The sequence below is a fragment of the Tenrec ecaudatus genome, chromosome 13 (genome assembly GCF_050624435.1).
Source record: "Tenrec ecaudatus isolate mTenEca1 chromosome 13, mTenEca1.hap1, whole genome shotgun sequence".
Classification (NCBI taxonomy): Eukaryota; Metazoa; Chordata; class Mammalia; order Afrosoricida; family Tenrecidae; genus Tenrec; species Tenrec ecaudatus.
This window is the reverse complement of record NC_134542.1, coordinates 48,419,770-48,443,949: the sequence shown is the minus strand read 5'-3', so window position 1 is coordinate 48,443,949 and position 24,180 is coordinate 48,419,770.

The following is a 24,180-nucleotide window of genomic DNA, read 5'->3' as shown; positions in this document are numbered from 1 at the left end:
GTCCAATTGGGGGGAATTTTCATAGGCATGTGCTTGTCTTTTCAATGAGTCTATTATCTTTTTTAGAAAAAATAATATTGAAGTGAACTTTTGATGCTTACACTAAAGCTAAAATGTGCTAAGATACTTTCTCGCCTTTGAAATAATTAAAACAATATTAAAGGAATTTTCGAAAACTAAAAAAAAAAAGCATCTTTTTTCCATCAACCTGGGGCTTTTATCTTTGGACCCAAGTAGCTGCTTTGTTGTTCCCATTTCCTTTCCAGAGGAAAGGGGGAGACCATGCTCACGTGTGCCTCAGCATTTTCTTGGGCAAAACTGGGAATCTGTACACATCATTTTGGCCATATTTTATTGACAAGAGGTTAGTCACCTAACAATATGTAGATACAAGGGAGCCTGGGAAATGTCGTTTGTAGCTGGGCAGGTCTGTGGCCCGCCCAAACTCAGGAGAGAGATTCTCTGACAAAAAGAAGGGATGGGAGCATGAAAGAATGCCAGCAGTCTTTGGCACACAGATAGATGGCCTAGCTGCCCTATGGTCACAACAATTTCACGATGCTTTTTTTGGCTTTTCATCGTATCAAAAACTTTGTTTCCTGTCAATATGTAGTCTTTCATATTATTACATATAAAGTAACAGCTTTGTAATCATTAACTGGCTGGATAACAGTGCTTTAAATCTGCCTCTTGAAATTGTAAGTTATTTTTAATTCTTTACCATTATAAAAAAGTCACAATAGATATTTTCATGAGTACAATTTTTCATCTTCTTGGGATGATTCCCTTAGAACAAGTTCTGAGAACTAAGATTATTAGGTTGAAGGGTGTGTGCGCATTTATGATTCTTAATGTTTTTTCTGCACCAAAATTGTTTTCTGAGTAAGCAGTATACATTTTTCCCCAAAGGAAATGTGCACATTTTTCTGCAAATGTGGGACGGAAGATGCGTTTGGCTATTTCTGGAGGCAGACGACATTCAGTCTTCAGGGTCTAGCTGGCATGAGGAGAGGGTAACACAGGACTTAGGCTCGAATCCTTCCTCTGCCACACTGGAGCTCGGCCTTGCTATTGTTCGTTGCCTTGGCATCGCTTCTGACTCATGGATACCTAGAAAAAATCATGTGTTCTCCTTGTGTCTCAGGTTTTTTACTTTAGAATTGAGGATAAAATATTTCCCTTAGATAACTGTATGATTGTTCGGGCTATTCACAAATATCCTATCTACCTGTGCACCTGATAGAACCGCAATCCCTGGCTCCCCATGAGGCTCAGAATGGCCAGGTAACTTGTTTCTGTCCACAAAGCAGATGCAGAAGGACCCTGTCACATTGCCAGGCATCCATTTTAAGAGTCCGAGTTCATTTTGCAAGAAGTCCTGGTAGTGCAGTGGTTAAAGTGCTCTACTGATATCTGAAAGGCTTAGCAGTCTGAACCTACCAGCCACCCCTTGGGAGGAAGACGTGGCAAGTTGTTTTCATAAAGATTTTCAACCTTGGCGAGCCTTGGGGGCCATCCTTTCCTGTTCGCCATGATCCCCATGAGTGGGAATCAATTCCAAGGCAAAGGGTTTGGGTTTGCTGCATCTTGCCGCACCCTTTTGCTCTTTGCCTTGGAACAGGAAATGTTTCAGGTATCAGTTCTTCGAACCTGAATCTCAGAGTAAAGAGAACACAGACCAGAGCCGCAAAACAAACTGTGAGTGAGGAATTAATCTGTGTGTGTGCGTGTGTGCATGTGTGTGTGTGTGTGTGTGTGTGTGTGTGTGCTTTAAGCCACCGAGACTGTGGCTTTGTTGACTGGCACACCGTGGCCCAGCCTCCTCTAAGTGTTGCAGGCTTTTCTCTGGATCAATGAGAATCACATAGGTAGGATGGTGGCCCAATGGTACAGCCTCAGTGGCGGTGGTGTTACTTGGCATCTAGTTTGCTCTGACTCCTGGTGACTGAGTATAGAAAATAATGACATGGTCCCTGTCTCTGAACCGTGGTCCTGATTGCTAAGATGTTTTAGTCTGTTGTTGCTGCTCCGTGTCAATCCATTTTATGGAGGCGTCCCTTCATATTTGGGGGCCTCTCTCTCCTGCTTTGTCGCACTTTCGCAGCTGGTCTTTCTTGGTGACGTGTCCAATGTAAGTGGTCCAAAAGTTTCCCTTCTTGTTTCTGAAGAATGTTCTGGCTGTTTTTCTCCTAAGACCGGAGTATTCGTTCTTCTGGCAGTCTCGAAACAGCCAGTGTTTCTCGGTACCGGGGTTCAGGCCAGCCAGTTATTTTGGGGTCCCTTTCCACTCCCAGAGTCTCCATAGACAGATGCCCTTTATGGTCATCGTAGCTCCCAATCATTCAGTGCCTTCTAAGTGTCAGCCGCTTGCATACATTATCTCTAATCTTCACAACCTAGCATAATATAACAACCTCCATTTTAGAAGGGAAAAGTGACAGAGCTTTATTTTTTAATTTTAATAACTCATTTTATTGGGGACTCTTACAGCACTTATAACAATCCATAATCAGTTGTAGCACATTTGTACATAAGTTGCCATCAACATTTCCAATACATTTTCTTTCTACTTGAGCCCTTGGTATCAGCTCCTCTATTTCCCCCTTCCTCTCCCACCCTCTCACCCTCATGAACCCCTTAATAATTTATGAATTATTTTTATTTCCATATTTTACACCATTGGCTGTCTCCCTTCACCCATGCATCAGTTGCTCACTCCCCTGGGGAGAGGCAGGGGAGAGGTAGGATTTCAATGTGGTGCGCTTCTCCCATCTTTATTGCTTTGCAGTGTCTTTGGAAGCTCATGGCATTACTCATTTTATTGTGTTTTACATCGTTGCCTGAATTTCTTTATATTTGTTTCTAAGCATCATATTTATTCCTTCAGCAAAACCTCTATCTTCTTAAACTTGCTGCAAAATACACAGAGCTAAATTGAGTCAAAAATACAGTAGCTTGCTGCAAGCTCCTGCATATTTTCCAGAAGAAAGCTCATCTACGTAAGTGCTTTTTCACATTTATCTTGACTCAACTTTATCTAAAAGAAGGTAAGGTATGCCTGCTTATGAAAAGAAAAACGTGGATAAAAAATTATAGTGCGATGCATCAGATTAGAAAGTACATTTTCAAACCGCAACATTTAGTGACCCTTTGTAATTGAGGTACAATTCGCATGTTGTGAAATTTGAGCCATTTGAAGTATAGTTTAATTGCTTTTCATACATGCACAGAGTCAAATATCTATTTTTAAAACATTTTTATTGTGAATTGGGTGAAGGCTTACAGAGGAGATCGATTTTTCATTCATTGATTAATATGCATGTTGGTACTTACCGTTTGATGGAAATCCCTGCACTGTAACAGCTTGCTTCTCCTCTGTGTTTCCCATTTCCAGTCTTCCTTCTTCCTACCCTTATTACCTTTGGAACTTTGTCTTTTGGAAAATGCTTCCCATTTGATCCCACGTGGTTGATTGTTCTAAGGAGCACATACTTTCCTCTGTGCTTTTTCACTGTATAGCTTGTCTATTGTTTGATTAAAAATTGAGTCATGGGGCTGAGTTCACTTTCAGGCCGGAAGAATGACTCAGGGACGTGGTCTCGGGGTTCCAGCAGTCTTCTGCCCCTCCAGTGAACCTGGTCTGTTTCATGGTTTTTGGGTTTTGCTCCATATGTCCCTTCCATACAGTCCAGGACCTGATAGTTGACCCTTGTGAAGGCAGTTGGTAGCCAATCGCCAGCTGGTCGTCTAGCCTCCGGGCTGGGGAGACTGATGTTTGTGTGCCATATTAGTTCCTTGGGCTAATTGTTTCCACATATTTTCCAAATATCATTATTCTTCTTTCTTCAGAATGGGGAGAGACAAACAGTTGTCCCTTACGTGGCTGCTCATAAGCTCTTAGGATCGCAGCAAAGTTGCATTGACAACCATGTCTTTGCGGACTGCATGATGCCCCTTGGCCTAGGTGTCCCTAAGATTATGGTCCATTGTCTCCAGGCCCAGAAACTCATCTCTCAAGTTGTTTGCTTCTGTAGAAGATGTTTGCATAAACATACGCTCTGAATGCTTTACTTTATTCATGGACACGTTTGCAGCATAAATAAATACATATGTGGAAATAACCTCTGTCAAACCTCTAAATATTCCTGAATAGCTTGTCCAAGTCTCCTTCCCACACCTGTTGCTCAGTCTGGGTGTCTGATGACCCGCCCCTTCATAGATTACTGCTGCTTCAGGATTGTGTACACAATAGTCCTTACCTCTGTTGCCTTAATTGTACTCGTCTCGTGAAGGATTCATTTTAATTACACCCCCAGAGAAATCCTATACCCTTTAGCCCTAACCTTTTTTCTCTATCACTTTCTTATATCTGCTTCCTTCCATTCCTAGCCAACTACTAATCGACTTTCTGTCTTTTCTCTCTTTTTACGATGGCTCACCGCCTCCAAATTCCCCCCACAATTTCACCCACTCCAGCTGAGCAAAGCTTTCCTCAATTGTTTTTTAATTCCAAGCACAAGTTGCGAGGTAGCTGGCATAATAACCCAGTTTATGAATTTCATTTTTTTCTAAATTAAAAAAATGCTCTACTACGATTAGAGCTTCATTGCAATACAAAACAAAAGGTTATGAACTTTTAGAGAGTTCATACGTTTATAACTTGATAAGCCCACTTTCACAATACTTTCCTCGTTCTCTTTGAGCCATTTCATAGCTTGTTGGTATCGCTAATTGATTGTATAAAGTGGTTAAATAGAGGGAATTGAATTAAAATTTAATTATGTGATTTTGGTTTTAAAAAATTGTTGACTGTGGAAAAGGAAGGGATTTAATTAATGGTTAAAGAAGGTATTATGTATCATCTATGAATTTTCACTCACTTTGCCGTCGAATTGAATGTGACTCTATAGGATAGGGTAGTCCTGCCCCTGTAGGTTTCCAAGGTTGTAATTCTTTATAGGAGTAGAAAGCCTCAACTTTCTACCATGGTGCAGCAGGTGGTTTTGAACTGCTGATCTTGTGGCAGCCCAATGTGTAACTATGTGCTTGGTAAAGTAGAAGGGCAACGAGAAAGAGGAAGCCCCTCAATTAGATGAATTTACACAGTGGCTGTAGCAATGGGTTCTAGTATAACAATTGTGAGGGCAGGCCAGACTGTGCAGTGTGTCACGCAGTTGTTCTCAGGGTCACTAGGAGTTGGAACTGGCTGAATGGCACATAAGAACAAGAATAATAACAACACCATCACAGTGACTGTGGATGGTTTATGGTTTATTTCTTTAAAGTGCTCATTGACATGGGAAATGGATGACAACTTGTTGAATCTGATTGTTTGTTATCAGGAGACTCTTAAATTAACTGAACCATCTAAGTGAAATCAACAATTTCTAAAACTAGCTCCAGCTTCCAAAGTTTGTTGATGAAAAGTAATCTTTTTGTTAATAAATGCTACTGATTATAAACAAACAAATAGGAAGCAACAATATAAAGCTAAATATTAAGAAGAGTGAGTTATCCATGAGATAAATGAATTGTTCCCTTGAAGGAAATAAATTAATGAGACATATAATTGCTTACACTCCCCTGCAGATGGTATTGCAAACAATTGAACTGAGAGTGAATTAATTAGCTTATGGCGGAGGGGCGGGGAGTAGGGGTCTGATTCAAGCCTCTACTTGTGCCATGCTGACTTGTTTGTTCTGTGTTTTGGATATGTGTAGTGATGGCAACCCATGAGTCTCTGGTAAAACCCAGTGCAAAGGTATGTGATGCCTGGCCACGTGAGGCTGAATGAAGGCACCCTCAGGCCATGTGGTATATTATTGTCGTTGGGCAGTTATGGCAACGAAAAGCAACTTTGATGAATACACATGCTCAGAGGAAAGTTGGAAACAACCTAAATGCCCATCAATAGAGACATGGAAAGAAAATTGGTACCTACATGCAATAGAATAGTGCTCGCCTGTCGAAGAAATGAGGTCTTGATACACACTAGAGCTTGGCTGGAGCTGGAAGACACTGTGCTGAGTGGAACAGGACATTTGCAAAAGGACAATTAGAGATCAAAATTTATCAGTAGCTTCAGGGGCGGGAAAGAATGGGAACTTGAGGAGTTAGTGGTGACAAAAATTTGCATTCACAAAGGGTAGGGTTATTCCAGTTATTTGGCCTAATAATGTGTTTGGTGCTTCAGTACCTCCTCCAATCTCACTGCACAGTTCCTGTGCCGGAAGAGCGCGCAAGCAGTCATCGAAGGCACAGTCGCTGATCTCTACGCACTTGCGGCAACAGGGAAAGGGGGCACGGCATTTCTGGCTCACTGCCTCCTTTGCCGTGAGACTACACCTGGACGGATATGACTACCAAGTCTGAACACTTTGATCTGAGGGTCTGTAGAAGAATCCCGGTCAAAAGGAGTCAACGCAAAATAGAATTTCAGATTCGTAGACTGTGCACTTTCTGGAGGATGGATGAAACCTTGGTACTAGTGTCCTCAGAGAATCTTTAAACCTTAAATCAAAAATATCCCCTGAAGTTGTCATCATAAAATTGAACAATACTATATTACTGCCTACCATCTAGTTATTTCTGACTCATAGCGACCATATATAATGTTTCCCAGGCTTGTAAATATTACAGGAGCAGGAAGCTTCATTTTTCTCTCAAAAAAGTGAACAATAGTTTAGCTTCACTACTGTGTTAGTCTGAGTAGACTAGAGAAACAAATCCAGAGACACTCATATGTGTATAAGAGAGAGCTTTATATCAAAGAGTAACAGTACATTAAGAAATTATCCCAGCCCAGTCCAGATCACATCCATAAGTCTGATATTAGCCCATATGTCTGATACTAGTCTATAAATTCCTCCTCAGACTCACACAACACATGCAAGGATACTGAATGCAGGAGGATCACAAGCCTGTGGGTAGAGAATCTTGTGGATCCAGTGGTGGTGGAAGCATCTCCAGGACGCTGGCTCCATCAGTGTGGCTGCATGTGGCTTGTCATCAGGAATGTGAAGCAGAGAGAGTGTGTCCGGTGGCCTCCAATAAGCCATTTTTCTCCATCATCTTTCCACATGCGGTAATTGAGCTGCTACCTGACTGACAGGCTAAACCCCACCCCTTCTCTTTTAATACCCTCAAGTTGACAGGAGATCATGTCAGATCATGGCAGCTCTAACAATGGCATGCGGAGAGCACTATGAGCATTATGTGCTTTCAAAAACTACCAGCAGGGAATCAGGTGATCAACCTGAAACAGTGAGAACAGTGACAGGGGCAGTGGGTTTATGTTATGTTAGGTTAATGGAGAAGGCCACTCGTCCGGAAGGGCGGGTGGGAATGATGGCACATCTTGAAGACTGTTATCAGTGTCCCTGTGTTGTGCATGCAAAAAGTGTCGAACGTGTTTGTTTTACTGTGTATCTTCTCGACAACAATAAAATAAAACTTAGGGAGGAAAAAACAAAGTAAAGCAAAATAATACTGAGAAGACTATGGTGTAATACAAGGAAAAGGGAGAGAACGTTTTTACAGGCAAGGAGGGCACATTTTTCTTTATGCAATGAACTCTGTAATTTTGAACTCTGACCTAGTTGATGGCACAGATAGTTAAGCAACAGGCTAACTTAAGTATCTAGTGCTGCTATAATGGAAATACTGCTAGTGGATGGTTTTAACCACCAGAAATCTATTCTCTCAACAGTTTGGGAGGCTAGAGGTCTGAATTCAGAGCTAGCTCCAAAACAGCGCTTCTCAAAGTGGGCGATACCGCCCCCTGGGGGCACTGGAATGACCCACAGGGGCTGCAACAACAGATAGCTATACTTCAGCACGCCACATGGACTATAGTTTTCAAATGCCAGGGAGGCAGAGAGTAATTTGGGTTTTTTCCTCCTGAAACGGTGACGAAGGCCAAGTACATTTGGGAACGTATGCCCTCTCTGTTGGCTCTAGGGATCGGTCTGTCTCCTCTCAACCTCTGAGTCTGACATTTCTTAGATTACTCTGTGTCTTGGCATCAATCTTCCTCTGGGTTTAAGTCATTTCATTGGGGCCTCGTAAACCTCTTATCACAATCCATACATCCATACATCAATACATACATCCATTGTGTCAAGCACATTTGTACATATGTTGCCATCATCATTTTGAAAACATTTTCTTTCTACTTGAACCCTTGTCATCAGCTCATTTCCCCTCCCTCACTCTCCCTCCCTCATGAATCCTTGGTAATACTTTTTTTTCTCATATCTTACACGGACCACAGTCTCCTTTCAACCATTTTTCTGTTGTCTGTCCCCCTGGGAGGGGCTTATATGTCCAATCATTGTGACCAGTTCTCCTTTTCTCTCCCCACCCGCTTTCCCCTACCCACCTTGCATCACTACTCTCATTATTGGTCCTGAGGGGTTTATCTGTCCTGAATTCTGTGTGTGGAGAGCTCCTGTCTGTACCAGTGTACATGCTCTGGTCTAGCAGAATTTTTAAGGTAGAATTGGGGTCATGATAAAGAGGGGGAGGAAGCATTAAAGACCTAGAAGAAAGTTGTGTCTTTCATCGGTGCTATACTGCACTCTGACTGTCTTGTCTCTTCCTTGTGACCCTCCTCACAGGGATGTCCAATTGTCTACAGATGAGCATTGGGTCTCCACTCTGCACTACCTCCTCGTTCACATCAATATGATTTTTTGTTTTGGATCTTTGATGCCTGATACCCTGATCCCATTGACACCCCATGATCACACAGGCTAGTGTGCTTCTTCCATGTGGACTTTGTTGCTTCCCTGCTAGATGGTCCTTTGTCTTCAAGCCTATAAGACCCCAGATGTTATATCTTTTGATAGCCGGGCACCATCAGCTTTCATCACCACATTTGCTTATGCACCCATTGTGTCAGGAAGATGAATATCACAGAACCCTGCATAGCTATTTGTATCTAAAGGATATGATAGTGGGACAAGATATGGGACAAGAGGAAAGTGAAAGGAAAGAGAAGAAAGAACTAGGAGTCAAAGGACATTTATAAAAGTCTCAATACAGGCATGTATATAAGTAAATACATTTATATATAATGATAGGGGAATAGATCTATGTACATATATTTATTTATAAAGTACTATGGCAGCAGCTGGACATTGAGTCTCCACTCAAGTACTCATTCAATGTAAGAACATTTTGTTCAACTAACCTGGCACTCTGTGATGTTCGCCTTCCCTGACACAATTGCTGAAGACAAAATGTGTGCATAAGCAAATGTGGTGAAGAAAGTTGATGGTGCCCAGCTATAAACAGATAAGCATCTGGGATCTTAAAGATTTGAGGATAAACAAGCAGCCATTTAACTGAGAAGCAACAAATTCCACATGGAAGAAGCACACCAGGCTGTGTGATCACGAGAAGTTGATGGGATCAGGTATCAGGCATCAAAGACCCAAAACAAAACCAAAAAATCATATTGATGTGAATGAGGGGGAGGGAAGAATGGAGACACAAAGTCTCATCAATAGTCAATTAGACATACTCTATCAGAAGGGCCACAAGGGAGAGACGAGCCAGTCAGGGTGCAGTATAGCACCAATGAAACACACAACTTTCCTCTAGTTTTTTTATGCCTCCTCCTCCCCCAGTATCATGACCCCAATTCTACCTTACAAATCTGGTTAGACCAGACCATGGACACTGGTACAGATTAGAGCTTAAAACACAGGGAATCCAGGACAGATAAACCTCTCAGGACCAATAATGAGAGTAGCATTGCTAGAAGGTTTAGGGAAGGGTGGAGGGTAGGGTAGGGAGGAGTAAGGGGGAACTGATCACAATGATTGACATATAACCCTCTCCCAGGGGGATGGACAACAGAAAAGTAGGTAAAAGGAGACAGCAATCAGTGTAAGACATGAACAAAAACCCCAATAATTTATAAATTATCAAGGGTTCATGAAGGAGGGAGGGTGGGAGAGGGAGGGACAAATGAGCTATACCAAGGGCTCAAGTAGAAAGAAAATGTTTTGAAAATGATAATGGCAACATATGTGTAGATGTCCTTGACACAATGTTGTATGAATGGATTGTGGTAAGAGCCCCTAATAAAACGATTTATTAAAAAATAAACAAAAGGGTTTAAGAAGAAAGCGTTTTGAAACTGATGATTGGAACATCTTATATTTTGTTCACATAAACAGTGGCCAGAAGTGACTGTTAAACATTCAGGGGTTCTTAGTAAGGAAAGGCCTCTAGTGTGCTGAATATTTATTTAGCTAAGCTACTTGATCAAGGGAAAATAAATCCAGGACACTCCAGCAAATCATTTGTTTAAGAATACCATTCATCCCTCGTGAAGCTGGTGGGTACTATGGAGCGTAGGGATGGCTTAAACGGATACGTTCCTTGTCTCCCTGACTCACCCTTGTAAATGCACTGTTACCGTGTCTATAGAGAGATTCTGGGGGACTCACAGGATACCCGGAGGCTTCAAAAAGTTCACAGAAAAATTCTATTATCTGTTCATTTCATTTTTCCATGAACTTTTAAAAAAACCTCCTTATTTTTAAATGACTGGTGGTTCCTGTTGAACGTAAGATGGTCTCCCTTTACATAGTTCTGAAATCGCCTGGCCTTGAGTGACATGTGATAGACAGAATGCATGTCGGCTCATGAGTGATGCAAGGAGCCCTGGTGGTATAGTGGGTTGTGCGTTGGCCTGCTAACTTCAAGGTCAGCAGTTCGAAACCACCACAGGCTCCACAGGAGAAAGATGAGGCAGTTCCCCCCCACCCCTTCCTTTGTCAGCATATCTACTGTACCCTGTGGGCTCGGTGTGAGTCGGCAGTGAGTCTGGTTTGGTGGCTGCAAGTGAGGGATTCTACACCATAGGCACCCTACCACAGGGAGGGTGTTTGAAGACTGGGCCAGGAAGCAAAGAAGGATGGTGACCGTTGTCGAGCCCAGAGGGATTTCTTTCGGAACTTGAAGGGAGGGAAACCGAGTTTTTGTAGTTTCCAGAACTGGGACTGTCTGCCAGCCTCTAGCAGGCAGGCACATGCCCACGGATGACTTCCCAGCGAGTGGCAGCCGCCGATTGCAAACGTACAGAGCAGCTGGCAGCGCCAGCGTTCCCAGGCCCACGGGGCAGAGCAGGGTGGGCTGGGATGAGGTAAAGGAAAACCAAACAAAATAGACGACAAGGGAGGAGAGCGCGAGACGCAGAGGAAGTGTGGGGTGGAGGGTGCCCCATAAAGCCTCTGTGAGAAGCTGAGGGAGAGAGGCCGGGGCTTGAAACAGAAAGCTCTGTGGCGCCTGGGAGAGAGCAGCCCGTGGGTGTTTGCAGAGGAAGCTCTGGGGCCTGTGTGTGCAGAATGTTCGCCAGGGAGGGGCTGTATTGATGTAGAAGTGGGAGGGTGTGTGCAGTAGGGTGTGGACTGTGGGGGTGGCTTTTAAATACTGCCGGGGGTGGGGGGTGGAGGGTTGGGTTTTCCTGGAGTGCCAGGAACACCCACTTCACAGAGGAACATTGCCCGCTACCAGCGCCAAATCTCCTTTCTGGGAACAGACTAGCCAGCTCCCCACAGTGGATGATGTCCTCACATCCTACCCCAGGATGCTTGCCAGATGTCTGACCCTTGAAGGGAGGGACACTGCTTTTTTTTTCATTTTTATTTTTTTTAACACACCCTGATCCACGATCTTTCCCAGGACTGGTGTTTTGCTGACCTCCTGTCAGAGAGTGTTGGCCACGAAGCAGCGAGTCTTGGCCGTTTAATGAAGAGATTAGAAATAGTGCTTTCTCATCATTTTGTCATGTGCTTTTCGAGGGCCTTGGGAACCCCACTCTAATCCCCCTGTGGCGTGGCTCTCCAATTTTTCTAGGAGGGAGGAGGAATGGATCAACTAGTTATGGAACTATTGTGTATAATAAGCCACTGAATAATCCGAATGGTCACAGGTCAATTCCAACTCATCATGATCCCATGAGACAGGCTAAAACTGCCCTAGCCTCCTTCTAGGCCATAAGCCGTTATGGAAGGAACTTGCTAGATCTCTCTCATGCAAGGAGGGGAGATCTTTCTGTTAGCAGCCAATCACTGTAACCTGTGTGCCATCCATGTGTCTTAATAATCGAGTAAGCAATTAAGAAGACCAATGGTGGCAAATTACATGGTGACATGAGGGGGGAAATCTCTACTAATTACCATGGCTCAAAACAGAAGGGATTGACATAGGACTGGCAGTGTTCAGAGGGAAGGTGACCAGTTTGGGATTGTTTCCAGGGGCGATCCCAGCAGTAATAAAAGAGGAATAGTTAGGAATTATTTGTCAACACTGAGATGCTATAAATTTAGAACTCTATAGTGTTCTAAGCACAACAATATTATATTGCGTAATAAAGTGTCTTAACTATGAAGGGATCAGCCAACCAAATATGTTTACTGCAGGTTCACCTCCGTTCTTGATCAAGCTGTCTATGTAGTATATAAACACAGAGAGAATTTGAGGTCCAGGTCCTGAGCCAAATAAAATTCAGAAGAAGAGCTTGTGCTCGTTACCAGAGGTAAAGAGAGGAGTATTCAACAAAAGCCAAGAACGCTTACTGGGCATTCTTTAATAACTTCCATCAATCTCTATGAGTGATCCAGTCCGGCCTCGTACAGTTCTGGAAGAATGCTGGTAGTTTTCTCCTCCAGGATAAAAATTTTCAGATATCTGTTGACCGCTCGACTCATATTCATTCCAGGTGCTCGTTTGAGAGATGGTGTAGAAGTCCTCAAACATTTCTTAGTTTTCCAAGTGCAGTGGATAAGACCTCTTAAACTTCCTTGTGTAATTAGAAGACCTGGTAATTCCATTAGCATGAGGATTCTGATTCGGTGGGTCTGGTGTGAGGCCTACGATTTGATATCTCTAATAGATCCTAAGAGGAGCCTGTGCACGCATCAGTGGAGGTACAGAGTTGGAGATGAAAGCGGTCACTCTCTGACCTGTTTTACTGGACAAGGGCAAACAGTGCATCAGAGGATAAGAGTTGATGCTACCCTACCCGTGAAATCACCACACCAACCTTCTGAAAAAAGAGGAGCCTGTGGTTACCCTCAGTGGCTGGACAGTCTTACCTTGGTGTTCAGTGTCCTCTAGTGGAGACTCCTGACCAAGAGGAGGGAGGGTGGGTCTGCCTCTAAGATGACCTCACTTCTGTCGGTGGGGAAGGAGAGGGTCAGCCCTTGACAGTGCCACTTTGGACCCCTTGGGAGAATCTGCCTGTACTCTATGGCTAACACCATGTACTTTTTAGCTGAATTTCTTTTCAGCCCAGGGTGACTCAGGAACCCAGACATACAGGCTACCTGCACTTAAGATTTTGTCTTCTGAAAGTGTGTAGCCCACTAGCTAGGCCCTATCAGAAGAACCTGAGTCAGAAAACCCACTAACTGACCTGGACTTAAATGCACTGGCTGCAGATGAAGTGACCCAAACCAATTGCCCTCCCCCTGAGTTGATTCTGACTCATAGTGAACCTCTATAGCAGGGGTCCTCAAATTTTTTAAACAGGGGGACAGTCACTGTCCCTCAGACCCGTTGGAGGGCCGGACAATAGTTTAAAAAACAACAACTATGAACAAATTCCTACGCACACTGCACACATCTTATTTTGAATTAAAAAGACAAGTGGGACAAAATTACCCGGTGGGCCAGCTGAATGTCCGCGGCCGCAGTGTGAGGACCCTGCTCTATAGGATGGGGTAGAACAGCCCCTGTGGGTTTCTGAGAGCGTAACTCTCGCTCGAGGGACAGCTTGTGGTTTCCAGCTGCTCACCTTGCGGTAAGTGGCCCAAAGCATAACCACGGTGCCACCTACCACTCCTGTAGACTTGAAGCCATGATGCCCTCGTGCGGGAAGAAGAGGAGGACTGCTCTCCCAAGGTCGTGGATTTGGCGGTCACTGTACTTTCGTTCAAGCTTCTTGATTTTGAGGTTGTCCTACAAGAGGCAACTTAATAGTACCAGATGTTTGCCACTTTCCTATTTTCCTAGCTCTCAAAGGCATGTCCTAGTTCTGCCCTCATGAATGAGTGTTATTGAACTTTGTGTGACCTAATCTCCATCTTTTTTCCTTAAACAAGATTCGTCCCTTAAGATGTTTAGTATGTGTAAGTGGATATTCCATGTACTTTAGTCTAAAAGCTTTCCCATATATGAATAGCTCCATGATCTCAATAGCATTTTAAATTCTACACTGCTGTCTAGTTTAATGATACTATTCTGAGGATTGAAGGCGCTCTGGTGGAGTAGTGACTGCTTCCACATTGGGCTGCTAACCTCAGTCAGCAGTTCAGAACCACCAGTTGCTCTGAGGGAGAAAGACCAGGCTCTCTGCTCCAGTAAGGAGTTACCGTCTCAGACCCCCACAGGTGCCATTACACCGTGTCCTATAGGGTCGCCATGAATTGCCAAAGCCCCATAGGGTCACTTAGGTTATATCTCAAGAAGCTGGCAATGCTGCCACTAAGGTGGAACATGGATATATATATAAACTCTAGATATAGGATGAATTTTGAGTTCACATTTAAAAAATCAATTTATTGGGAACTCATACAACACTTATCACAATCCATGCATCCATCGTGTCAAGCACTTTTGTACATTTGTTTCCCTCATCATTCTCAAAACATTTGCTTTCTACTTGAGCCCTTGGCATCAGCTCCTGATTTCTTCCCCTCCCTCCCCACTCCCCCCTCCCATGAACCCTTGATAATTTATAAAGTATTATTATTTTGTCATATCTTACACCATCCGACGTATCCCTTCACCCACTTCTCCACTGTCCATCCCCCCAGGGAGCATGTTATATATAGATTTTTATAATCAGTTCCCCCTTTCTCCCTCACCTTCCCTCCACCCTCCCAGTATCGCCACTCTCACCACTGATTCTGAGGGGTCCATCTGTCCTGGATTCCCTGTGTTTCCAGTTCCTATCTATACCAGTGTACATCCTCTGGTCCATCTGTATTTGTAAGGTAGAATTGGGATCATGATACTGGCGGGGAGGAAGCATTCAAGAACTAGAGAAAAATTGTATGTTTCATCATTGCTACACTGCACCCTGACTGGCTTGTCTCCTTCCCACAGTCCTTTTGCAAGGGGGTGTCACATTTAACCTAAGAACAACCAGTTCTAATGATCTGACTTTACTCCATACTTACCCTGTTGAAGGAATCACTGAAGATATGGGTGCTATAGCAAAGTGTGGTGAGGAAATCAGATGGTCCTGGACAGCAGAAAAAATAGCATCTGTAGTCTTAAAAGTTTATCTTAAAACAAGGAATCATCTAAGTGACTTGTCACCTAAGCTCATGTGGAAGAAGTAGTCCACGTGATTTAAGGAATGTAAATAATGAAATCCAATATCAAAGGAGGGAATTGCATTAGTGTTTAAATTCTGAGCACCTAGTTTTCAAAAGGCTATTAATGACGGTGAAGGCTAGCAGATTAAGCCTCCTCGTTGGGGTTAAGCCTCCCCTGAATTCCCTCGGCCATCGGCTGTGAATGGCCTTGCTCTCAGAGAGTAGATCAGAAAGTGAATGAAGGCAGAGAAAGTTAGGTTAAAACTTACCATATTCTAGCTCAGAAGCAACAAAACCCACATGGGAGAAACACACCAGCCTGTTTGACTACGGGGTGTTGAAGGGATCAGGTATAAGGCATCAAAGAACAAAAATCATATCATTATAAGGCATCATTGAACAAAAAATCATATCATATCATTGTAAATGAGGGTGAGTGCAGAGTGGAAACCCAAAGCCCGTCTGTAGGTAACAGGACCCTTCCAGAAGTGTCGCAGGGAGAAGGCGAGCCAGTCAGGGTGCAGTGTAGAAATGAAGAAACATACAATTTTCTTCCTCCCCACCACGATCATGATCCCAATTAAAAGAGAGAGAGAGAATAGAGCCGTGAGATACCACCTTAAGGCCACCTCACTGGTTCTTCCCAGTGTCATAGATGAGGGAGGAAGAGATCTAGATGGGTGGGATTTGAGTGTCCTATGATGGTGACAATGTGGTCTACTAGGGTCAAATTAGAGACTTCTTGGGACTTCCAGAATAAATGGTCACATCCATAAAGTTTATCTTTTGTCCCATCGTACCTACTACACTCACCCTTCCTACAATATGCCTTTCTGTAGCGCTGGTGCTTCAGTGGTACGATCCTTGCCTGGCTTTGTGCCCCTCAATTGCACTTGAGTCTTTTCTCTGGTGACCCTGGCCTCCACTAATTGTCATAATACCCTCTAAAAAATCATCTGATAAGGAATTTCAGATGTAAACATTCTCAGGGCACTCTGTTAAGAGTCTAGATTTTCTATATAAAAAATGATAAAACTCTTATCAGTGAAATGCCATACCTTGGAAGTATATTTTGATAGGACAGTTTGCTCACAAGGCCTTTTCATTTCTCTATAACATACTATCATCCAACCCATTCTGACTCATAGGAACCCTTTGGGACAGAACACAACTGCCGCTGTGTCTGAGGCTGTAAATCTCTACTGGAGCATAAGCCACCTCGTTCTCCTGTGGAGGAGCTGGCTCTTACAGACTGACTTTAAGGAGGCACAAGGGCAAGTGGATTAAGCATTGGGCTGCTAACCTCAAGATCAGCAGTTCAAATCCTCTAATTCCTTTTCAGGAGAAAGACGAGGCTGTCTCTTCCAGGAAAGTGATATGGTCTTAGGACTCCTTATAGATGATCTCCAGGCAGTCTTGGGACCAAGTCAAAGGCAATGGGGTTTTTCGCTCTGCAGTAAACAAGTCGTCGGGAGAAGTCTGGGTGGTGGGAGGAGTCTTAAGACTAGAAAGTCTAGAAGCAGTGAGAAGACCTTTGGAGACAAGGAATCATGAAGGGTGTTGGCCATATTTAACTTATTTATTTTACTTTATTGGATCAGAAATAGTAATTATTATCAATTATAAGTGATTTCACCCTCTTGCCTCAGAGTAGATTGTAATGAATGTTGTGCCATACGGTAGGAATGTAAGCAATCATTCCACCAGCCAAAACCTGGCTCTCCAGCACTGGTGTCCATTTAGAAAATGACAACAACAACAACAAAAAACCAAGAATTATGTGAAAAGTCCCCACTGAAGGTAAAATAAACAAAAACAAACCAACCTGCCCTCCTTGCAGACAAAATAACTTAAGAAACAAGAACCCCTCACTGTCTTTGCATTGATTCCAACTCACACCAAACCTCTAGGACCTGGTGGGACTTCCTTTCCAACTTCTGAGGCCCGTCCGTTCATAGATTTTCAGAACACCTTTTCTTTCTCCCGCGGCGGACCTGCTGGTTTCCAGCGGCTGAACTTTCAGTCAGTAGCCCAAAGCTTAACCCATTGCACTACAAAGGTTACTCTGAAAGCTAATAGTTGACATTCAATTCATGCACTAAAACTCGGAGAAGCATAAACCTTTGGATTTACATAATCTACATCTTCTACTTCACATCAGTAATCCATGACTGAAAACCACATGCTCTTTATGACATAAAAGGTACCTGGGAACCTATTTCCCATTATTTTAAAACAAACAACCAAACCCATTGCTAGTGCGTTGGTGCTATTGCTTTGATGCGAGGGTCGAGCAGTTCCTGTGAGGTTCTGAGACTCTAATCTGGAAGGACAAAGACCCGCTTTCTCCTGCAGTGGGCGGGTGGTTTCGAACAGCTGACCTTTCAGATCACAGCCCAACAAGTAACCACTGTGCCACTATTTTAAAGGGGACTGATTATAATGTGCACACGGGAGCCCTAACCTGCCAACACATTCAGAAACTGTAAGGAGAGCACCGCAATATGCATAAAATGTAATTACCATGCTATGATGTAAAAATGCTTAGATAAGGCTTGCAGATCAAGCCGGCAGTTCGAAATCACCAGCAGTTCTGCAGAAATGAGACGAGGCTTGCTGCTCCTGTAAAGAGTTCCAATATCGAAAGCCCACGGGGGCAGTTCTGCTCTGCCCTACAGTGTTGGGGTCAGTATGAATTGGCTCGATGGCAGTGGGTTGGGTGTCAAGTTTGGCTTATGGGGAGAAACTGGGTACAGTTGCCCCTGCAGCTGCGAATGCTGTGCTGCCTGCCTAGTGCTGGCGTCAGGGGACCTTCCTCGCCGCTGACAGTGCGCGCTTGCAAAGGTGTCTTCAGATTTTTCTGACTTTCTACCAATCAGGTTCCTTTTTCTACACATGACATTGTTTTAAAATGTTGTATTGAGTTTTGAGTATGTTAGTGTACATTTCCCCCCTATAAAAACATCCCGAAAAACATGCTGCATTGAGATACCATCGAGCCTCATTAGTCACACATTCTGTGTTTGCGAATTCGCCTTCTGCAAAAGGGTTACTTGGAAGCACCCAGATCAACACGTGTGCCCTGATTTGTGCAGAGTCATGGAAACGGTGTCACCTGGCTCCCAGCTGAGGTTGAACAATGCGACCCTCTGCCTTCGGAGTTCAGCTCTCACACTATAAACGACTGCCCTTCTGGTCTATGTAGCGCCCCGTTGTTTTACATTCTCCAACTTTTGTTGGTGGTTTCACAGTGTAACATGTTCTCAAGCATAATGCAGCCTCGTGTTCCTTTGTGCAAGAATACCTGGTGGAAAAACACATGTGTTAGCTAAGCTTTGTTCAGGCTTGAGTTGTAGTGCTATTGACTGCGTTCAATGCTAATGAATACATATAGGTGTCTCGAAGCAGAGGAACACACAAAACAAGGGTCTGTCTTGATTGGTTGCCAAGATTGCTGTGAACAAAGGTTCCCAGGAATCTAACCCCGTAGTTTCCCTGGGAGTAATGGTTCAGTGTTTGCTAATTTGGCATCGGGGGTGACTTTTAGAACAGAAAAAATTTTTGGTACACGTGGCCTCCAAACTTGAGTATGAAAAACTGAGAGAAAACCAACAAAGAAATGAAAAAACAAATCACCAACTTTAGAGGGAAAGGAAAGGTGTGCAGCATAAGCAAAACACTATTTTGTATATATACTTTCACTCCCAGATTTTAAAGCCAACTATATATCTAATCTAAACAGCTTGGTACCGGTTAAACAATAGATATGAAGAACAACAGATTAGAATTGAGAACCCAGAAATACTACCAAGAACCAACAGACACCTGATCTTTGATAAAGGACTAAAACACATCAAATAGGGAAGAAATAGACTTTTCAATAAATGGTGCTGGAAAAATTGGATCTCCACTGGCAAAAGAATTAAGCAAGACCCATACATACTTCACAAATATACAAAAGCAAACTCAAGCTGGATTAAAGACCTTCATATAAACCCAGGAAGCATAAAGACCATTAATGAAAAAATGCATACAAACATAAGGGCATAATTACATTACTGAACATAACAGAAAATACCCACACTATAAAAGACAAAATAGAGGATCCTACAAATATAACATAATGCATATTGAAAGACTCTATTGAAAGGTAAAAAGGGAACCCACATATTGGGAAAAATATTTATCAATAATATATTAGATAAAGGGCTAATTTCAAACACCTATAGAAAACTACAACACTTTAATAAGAAAAATACAAATAACTCAATAAAAATGGGCACAAGTCATGAATAGACAAATTACTAAAGATGACATCTAGGTAGCCAACAATTATAATAAGCAATGTTTGTATTCAATAACCATAAGAGAAATACAAATTAAAACAATGAGATACCACGTCATATGGACACTCATAGCAAAACCTAAACTAAACCAAAAACAAGAAAATAAGTCCCCAGACGCTATATCTCTCAGTAGCCGGGCACCATCAGCCTTCTTCACCACACTTGCTTATGCACACCTTCATCTTCAGCGTTTATGTGAGGATTATTATGCATTCTAAAAAACAATGACAAATCTGTCAAACGCCTTAAAACATGGACAAAATTAGAGACCATTATGTTCAGCAAAGTTCATCAATTTCATGAAGATAAATATTTTATGATACTATTGTTTTAGAGGGAAAAAAGAAAATGGTTTTCACACCAAAGGCCAGGGTCAGTGAGGATGGGGTGGAGGAAGCAGAGAGGGAAAGGACAGGAAATGAAGGTGATTGGAAGAGTGGGAAACAGGGGGCGAAAACAACCACATCTACAAGGGGTTTAATGGGATACTGTTACTGATTTGATTTGATCAGCTGGCTGTGCAACTCCATAGAAAAAGTTATTCTTTGTATTATCTTTCATAGATGAAAAGGGAAATAATATGTAAAAATTAAAAAGTTAAAATTAAAGTAAGTAATATTATAAATAAATAAATGAAGTTAATTTTTTTTAAGAAAGTTCACAGTTTTAAAGACCCTCCAGATTCCTGACCCACGAGTTCTAAACATTGATTGGTCTGAATGGCTATACAAGAAGGAAAAGTAAAACAGAAATGAACTGTCATTGGATTATTTTGTGACATACAAGTTCATTTAAAATAAACTAACCAAAAAACCCAAGAGTTAGTCTATCAGGAAAATATTAACAGGGAAGATGCTTATAGACTGGCCCAGTGGAGTGCTGGAGCTTGAGTGGATTGGTTCATAGAGCCAACTGTTAAACTTCCAACAATTTTGTAAACTTGTTGATGTCACAGTGGTAACTTGAAATTGGACTTGGTGGTCGTGTCTGCACCACAAAAATAGACAAGGCTGCAAATTAGGACCTCCTTCCCTCACAATAACTATAAATATGAAACATTCACGAGCATATCAGTGACCCTGATTTAGGGTTTATCTGAGTTACAGACGTATTCAAGTTACAATAGATAACATTTATGAACATCTGGCTTTATTTATGTTTGTACATATCATCATTAGTAATACCTACAATGTTGCTGATTGAATTTGCTGCTGTTATCATTCTTAGACATTCAACAGTAAATGTTTCCAACCCTACATAACAAATAAGATCAGATTTATAGTGCTAATAAAGTCGATAATAATGAAAACTAAAGAAGAAGCAAACCAATAGCAAATTTTCTATCAACATGAAGTCAGACTTCTGCTCTCAGGTCACGTAATCTTCTAGTACAGTTTCCCAAGCAACAGGATAGAGAGCCTGCTAAGTACTACGAACCACATATTACCTCCTATCTATGCACCTTTGGAAAGTCACGTTGAGGAAGGAGACTCACTGCAGGTAGGGTCAGTTTTCCAAGATGGGGGAGAGGGAGAAGACCATCCAGTTGCTGCTGTCCAACATTGTGCTAAGGTCATCCCAAATCAAAAGACACCCCAATAAGAATGATAAGCGAACCTTACTGGAAACTCAAGTCAAGACGATGGGTATGGGCCATTGATGTCTCAGAGAAGGCAGCTACACTTCTGTTGGTGGGTAAACCAGGTGAAGCAACTTCCGAGGGGTGGGAGGTTTGGGGTGGGGTACTTAACAATGCTTCCATAGAACCCAAGGGGAGAACACGCTCAGTACTATGTTTCTGACTGGACACTGATGACCTAGTTTCTATTCAGTCCTTGGTGAGCCAGGTCCTGTGTTCCAGACTACTGGGATTTAGACTCTGCCCTTTTGAGGCTCACAACTTCCTTCCCAGGCCTCACCAGAAGTATTTGATGTGGAAACTTCACTAAATGAATTGAGCTTTACCTCAAAAACTCACCTGTTGCAGTTTTAAGGAACTGACATAATTCCTTGGATTTAACACTGAAACTTCCAAATGTCAGAAGAAGCAGATAACTACTTCCCCAAGGTTATGGAATTGGCAGTCATTAGATTTTGGTTTGAATTTCATGCTTTGAAGGTGCCTATTAAATGATAGCCTGGGACTAACATATATTTTTTCTATTTTATTTTTTATTAATCATTATTTTGGGAGCTCTTACACATATCACGACATTCCATAGTTCAATCACATCAACCAGTTTTGTACAATTGCTATCACAATCTTTTTCAAATCATTTTCTTTCTTCTTCACCTCCTTGATGTAAGCTCCCTTTTATCCCTTCCCTCCCCCTCTCCGCCCTCCAGGAACCCTTATTTATTTTGATGTATCTTATCTCCATCTAATATATCCATGTACATACCATTCTGCTGTTCGCTTCCCTTAGACAATCACCAATACTATCCGCACTGCAATCGCCCTCTTCCCACACCCTCAGGGAACATCCTGTTATGATTTCTGAAGAGTTATCTATATTGGCTCTCATGCTTTCATGTATGGAATGATCTTGATTATACAAATGAACATAGGCAAGTCTAACATGATTAAGAGGGAAAACATATAAAACCCCTAATACTAAGGGGAGGAAACATTAAAGAACTAGAACAGATGGACATTGGGCCTCTACTTAAATCTTACCTACGTACAAGAGCGGGTTGTTTGCATAAAGTGGCATTGTACAATACTCACCAACATAATCGCTGAAGACAAAATAGGTGCATAAGCAAATGGGGTGAAGAAAACTGATGGCGCCTGACTATTAAGAAGTCTAGCATTTGGAATCTTAAAGGCTTGTAGTTAGGTAAGTGGTTATCTAGCATGGAAGCAACAAAGCCCACATAGAAGAAGCACACTGGCCTGTGTGATCATGAGGTGTCAATGGGAATAGGTAACAGAAGTTCAAAAATAAGGAACCAAAATGATGTGAAGGAATGTGGATATAGTGGAGCCCAAAACCCCTCAGAAGGATGCCTCTCAGAAGGGCCACATAGAAGGGAAGATAAATCCAGGGTGCAGTATAGCACTGATGAACATATGGTTTCTATTTTAATGCTCTCCTTGCTTTCTTATGACACATGTGCATTAGTCTGGTGGGCATGGTTTTGCCTCTGTGAATAAATGTTATTGAAAGTTTTGCCCTTATCACTAACCCCCATTGTTCATGTTTCTGTAGTAAATAGTGTCCAGTCACTTAAGCATTTAATCTATACAAGCCAACAATTCATGTATTTTACTCTGAAAAGTCAGGCTATACATGTAAATTTTCCTTTTCTCAACAGTGTTTTAAATTCTATATCATCGGCTAAATTAATGATATTCTCAATAGAATCACCTTATACCCCAGGGGGATGATTTATAATGTTCTCCATCCTAAAATGATACTGATGTTTCTAAAGTGAGCCAGAAACATATATATGTTTTTGTGTGTATAAATGGATTGGAGACTCACACTTATTTCTAGCCCCAATCTAAGAACAATCTTTTTTTTTAATTGTTGGTAGTTGTATTTTTCTTTTAAATCATTTTATTGGGAGCTCTTACAGCTATTATCACAATTCATATATACATCCATTGTGTGAAGCACATTTGCACATGTGTTGCCATCATCGTTTCCAAAACATTTTCTTTCTACTTGAGCCCTTGGTGTCAGTTCATTCCCCCCCCCACCCTCCCTTCTTCATGAACCCTTGACAATTTATAAATTGTTATTTTTTCATGTCTTACACTGACTGCTGTTTCCCTTCACCCACTTTTCTTTGTACATCCCCCTGGGAAGGGGTTATATGTAGATCATTGTGATCGGTCCCCCTTTCCCCCCTACCTTCCTCTTCCCCTTCTGGTATCACTACTCTCATTATTGGTCCTGAGAGGTTTATCTGTCTTGGATTCCCTGTGTTTCAAGCTTTGGTCTATACCAGTGTACATGCTCTGATCGAACTGGATTTGTAATGTAGAATTGGGGTTATGATGGTGGAAGGAAGCATTAAAGAACTAGAGGAAGGTTGTATGTTTCATTGGCGCTATACTGCACCCTATCTGACTTGTCTCTTCTTTGTGACCCTTCTGACAGGGGATGTCCAATTGTCTACAGATGGGATTTGGGTCTGTACTCTGCCCCTCCACTACCATTCATATTGATATGATTTTTTGTTTGTTTTGGTATTTGATGCCTGATACCAGATCCCATAGACACCTCAATGATCACATAGGATAGTGTGCTTCTTCCATGTGGGCTTTGTTGCTTCTCAGTTAGATAGCTGCTTCTTTATATTCAAGGCTTTAAGACTCCAAATACTATATCTTTTTGATAGCTGGGCACCATCAACTTTCTTCACCACATTTGCTTATGCACCCATTTTGTCTTCAGTGATTGTGTTGGGAAGGTGAGCATCACAGAATGCCACGTTATTAGAACAAAGTGTTCTTGCATTGAGGGAGTACTTGAGTGAAGGCC